Source organism: Quercus lobata, chromosome 10, assembly GCF_001633185.2.
Source record: "Quercus lobata isolate SW786 chromosome 10, ValleyOak3.0 Primary Assembly, whole genome shotgun sequence".
NCBI classification, from domain to species: domain Eukaryota; kingdom Viridiplantae; phylum Streptophyta; class Magnoliopsida; order Fagales; family Fagaceae; genus Quercus; species Quercus lobata.
The window spans coordinates 51,325,378-51,330,543 of NC_044913.1; the positions used below are offsets into that span (position 1 = coordinate 51,325,378).

Here is a 5,166-nt window from a genome sequence, read left to right on the forward strand (position 1 = left end):
TGTGTTATGGATCCCATTTAATAAAGAAAACCCTTTTATTTCAAAAAATAAAATAAAATAAGGAAATCAACAATAGAAGATTTTATTTTTTATACAAGATAGAATTACTACTCTAACCTAATCTAAGTGTATATGTGTGTGAAACTCTTTCTTAGAGATTTGAATCCCAATCATTACCCCCCACACCCCACAAGCACTTATACTTGTAGAATGACCATTGCACCAAGGATGCATGCACAATGGTAATGGTAGAAGAATCTCAAAAGTTTATTAATGGATAAAAGCATTTATTTTCATGAATTAATCGATAGGTAGTTTAATAACTATCTATGTAAAAAAATTTAATTAAAACACCTATAAATGATTAATTTTTCTAAAATTTATATAAGAAATAATTGGTTTGGAAATGTAAAATTATGACTCATGTTGAGTTGCTTTCATAACAATTAAAACAATCACATGCAATAAAAAAATACAAAAATAATAATTATTATTATGCGTTTAAATTAGTGGAATTGAAACATTTGTCATTTCACTCAAGCAATACGTTTATAATTTTAACTAGTCGCTAACCCGTGCGATGCACGGAAAAGCTATTGTGTATAAAGATATAAAATGTTCTTTTACTCTTCCTCTTTAATTGTACATTAGAATTCCAATCTTATAGTTTCCTATCTTTGATATGAAACATTAAATTACATAATTAAAAATAGAAATCAAACTTAAGTTTAAAATAAAATGAAGAATTAAATCTTTAACATCCTCAATTATCCATAAAATGTATGAAACACAAATTTAAAGAACTACTTAATCAATATTTCAAATAAATTGAAAAAAAAAAATTAAAAAGTGTTTTTTGTATCTTCTTCCTTTGTTGCTTTGTAATAGTCACTAAATATGTCTTTTTGTTTTCCTTGAGCATAGATGTTGGTGTGAGTTGCCCATTGCTTTGAACATCAACTTTTTGAAACTTTGTAGAATCACCACCTTGTTCACTTGATAAGTTGCTACTACATTCATTTGAAGTATCACTGATGTAAGCCTGACAATAAAACAGGTTGATAAATGTATTACAACATAAACAAATTAAATATCTAATTTGTAATTTTGTTATATTAAAAAATACGTACTTTTGACATTTTATCAAACTAAATTGCTTTGTCAGTATTTTCAAAAGATGAAAAACTTTCTTGAGAGTGTAGAATTCTCATCCATACTTAAGATTATAGTCATTTAGTTGTCTTTGGAAAACAAATTCAGATTTTCTACTTGCACAGGAAGGACGACTTCTTCAGGCACCTAACAAAAGTAATATTTTTCAAATTGTACACTCAAGTAAAACTTGGACAAAGATGTTCTATTGAAAAAAGAAAATTGTTCATAGCAATAAACGGGAGTTCTACTGATCCATGTTTCCTACGGATGTCTCATAATGAGGTATGTACAAACTTTTTTTTTGATTGGAAGTAAACTTAATGATGAATGTTGACTATTTTGAAGGATAAAATGTTATACATAACGGTCGGAAGCAAAACTGATTTAGTGATTTTGAAAATTTTGCAGATATTTGACATATTCACCAATAACTTATAAATCATTCCTTGGAAGTTGACTGTATGAGCAGCATGTGTGCTTAGTCCTTCGTTGCAACAATATTTAAAGAGAAGGCCAATAATATTTGATTGAAAAGTTCCATCTTTTTTCAATAATTTTGACAGAGATTCATAGACCCAATAGTGAAACCCTTTTTGGAAAACCTTCAAGAAGGTTTCGTGATGGTCAACTATCATATATTTTATACATAAGTAGGCTAGAAAATTTTTAAAAAAAAATTAGAGGAAAGTAGCAAACCTTGGTGGTGGCGTTGATAAAAGGCAAAGATTGAGGGGGTGGACTATAGCGCGTGATTGAGAGAGAATGAGTAGCGATCAATCTGACAATCTGTATGAATTTCAAGCAATATATTTATTCAGCAATCTAGCCATAGGAATCCAATTTTCAGCCAACATTCAAGAAACATTAATAGAAGAAACCATTATGTTCAAAACTCTAATCATTAAAAAATCAAACCTACTTATCAATATCCCTTAAACTTTCAAATTGATAAGCTTAGAGACCATTATGATTTAATTAATCTCCTTTCTACTATATAAACCTATCTCACCATCAATACCAATCTCAATTTCTAACATATGAATCATAAAAAATTCAAACCCATAGCTCAATTTCCACTAAAAATATTCAAATTGATTAAAGCTTTTCTTTCATGAGACAACTGATGACAACCAAAACAACAATAAATGAAATTTTCTGGTAGTTAGAATCATCAACAACAAACAGGCAAAAAACTTTCAAAGTTTCAATTTCATACTCTTATTCAAAAGAATTATAAGAATTGCAGCAGCAACATTATTGCTTTGACTCTAATTATCTCTCTGCAGTAGATTCTTCCACAATCTAAGAAGCTTTAATCTATATTTTATGCAAAGAAGTGACTCTTTGCACAAACTATTGGGGACCAGCAGTTTTAGTTGACTGCCAGTGCCATGTCAAACTAAAGTAGAATGATCAATAATTGCAGAAATTTTGGTTCTAGAAAGCAATAAATTTCCTACAATTTTATTTTGATAAGTGAGTTAAACATGTGGAGCTAAAGCCAAAATGAAGATCTGTCCAGTTGTTTAGTCTCTAATAACTCATGATCTTTGAAAGAATTTATTTTTATTTTTTGGAAGAGGAGGGGAGCATTCTACATGGTATTCATGTTAAACAAAACATCAATCTATAAGAAAAATAATTTTAAGAATTGTTTACAGGAAAATAAAATTTATGCAAACAGCCTAAACATTTAGAAAATATAAAGATCAAACGTTACAGCCCAACTTACTTGTCACCAATAAATTTTGCCTGAGTGAAGTAGCCAAGAGAGAGCACCTCCATAAGATTATGTTGCCTATCAAGACCCTATTGCCCAGCGAAATGCATAAGCCTGTGGTTGTCTAGAGTATTTCCCCTGTGTGCATTTAAGACAATGTTAGTGGAATCTCCAATAGATTAAGGTTGCTTCATAGCTTCCTCGCCTATATAAAGTTATCCATATATTTAAAACTATTTTTATGCTTACGTGAGTCCTGAAAGGTTATATTCCAATCCATGGCCCCTAAAAACCTGAAAATTTGCAAAGCAATCATAATTATTTATTGCATACAATGACCAGCCAAATCAAACTTAATGCAAACTTGTTCCTGTAATACTCTTTCCTATTGATGCCTTCTTTTGGGGCAGAAGGATTAAGTTGAAATGGATGCCTTCTAATCTACAAATGTAGTTGATAAAAGATAAGAGTGGGAACACAAACATGCGTGCACACACACACACAAACACAGAGAGAGAGAGAGAGAGAGAAAACCTTAAAGTCATAGTGATCCTTAGATGCAGCTATAGCTTTGTCAAGATTTTTTTTGCCCACAAAGCACCATGGACACGCAGTGTCTAAATTGATAACTATTTTTATAAGCTTTTTCTGAGTGTTGTTTCCAATTGACTCGGGCGCAGACATGATGCCTTTGTAGCTGCAAGTTTTCTGAAATATATTGATTCAGTTTTGAATGCAGTGAAGTGCAGTGGTTTTTCTTCTTCACATGTTATAACTCAAGATAACATTTTCTACCAAAGAACTATTAACTTAACAGATTACAAACACATGTACTCTTGACTTGAAAAGCTGTATTATTCAAAATTAATAAAATTTTCTGCAATGACATTTGTGGCTTCATTAGAATAATCATTATTGATCTCCATCACATGAAATAGTATCTACACAGGGACAGAGCAGAAGCACTGCCACTCAAGTAAGCAATGCCACCCCCATGTCGCCTAAGCTGTCAACAGAAAAACCTGTCTGTCTTAGCCTAATTACATCCATCAAGTAATACAAACCAACATGCAAAACCTAGAAATATCCCTAAAAAATCACAAACTTGGTCATCCATAAAAAATAAAAACAAATCTGGGTATCCATAAACTTGGTCATCAAAAACACAAAATTTAAACTCTAATCAACCTCTAATCTATCCAAACCTACCGTATTTGAAATTTCAACTAAAAATTTTCTCAAATTTGAATCACATACACAGACCAAAATTCAACAAAATCAATCAGAAAAATCAATTGGTACATACAATTCAAAAGAAACCAATACTGTTTAATTTCAACAACCTATGTAAACAGATTAAATGTTTAGGACTACCCATCGATTAATCATAAAAATAAACTAATCAAGAAACTCAAAAACCTAAAACCAAAACCCTAAGTAGGAGTGGAAAATTTTAATTAAAACCCTAAGTGGGTTTGAAAGAAAACAGAGGCGGATGCTAACAGATGTTTAATTTCAACAACCTATGTAAACAGATTAAATGGTTAGGACTGCCCATCGATTAATCATAAAAATAAACTAATCAAGAAATTCAAAAACCTAAAACCAAAACCCTAAGTAGGAGTGGAAAATTTTAAGAAGCAATTTGAATCTATATATCTACCAAAATTGAAAACCCAAAGAGTGAGGGAGAAAAACCTGAATTACCAGTGTTCCAAAGACAGAGAGAAAAGCTTCAAGCAAACCCATCCGTGCAAATGGGGGGAAGTGGAGAGTTGTCTCTTGGGTCAATCCACCACAGATCTCCATGGTGCTGTGGAGCCTCTCTGCCGAGTGCATTGTGTAGTCGTTGTTCTCATGTTTGTGAAACAATGGAGAAGAAAGTCATTATCGGGTTTTTTGTTTTGAAGAGAAACAGAGGTTTTTTATGACAGAGAAGTGGAACGGGGAAGGAGAAGGGGAACGGGAGGAAAAAAAATCAGAATTTAGTTTTTTTTTGTATTATTGGGTTTTATGTGTTATCGGGTTTTAAAAAAAAATCAGAATTTTTGTTTTTTTTTTTTTTTAAATAATGCTGACGTGGAAAATTGTGGGAGCTTCAAAAGCTTCGGTTTTATATATATATATAGATTATATTAATCTTAAAAGATTACATTTTGTTCTCTTTTTAATGACATCATGACATGTAAATTAACTGAAACTAATTTCCTAAATATTATAACTCTTAATAAGTATTATATTTCTTACAAAATATTTTCAAATGAACTTATACCATATCTATATATCACACA

The 5,166-nt window shown here is 30.9% G+C and overlaps 1 pseudogene; it reads right to left on the reverse strand.

The window, feature by feature from the left end:
* Positions 1-1,133: 1,133 nt before the first annotated feature.
* Positions 1,134-4,634, reverse strand: LOC115966072 (annotated as a pseudogene).
* Positions 4,635-5,166: the final 532 nt, after the last annotated feature.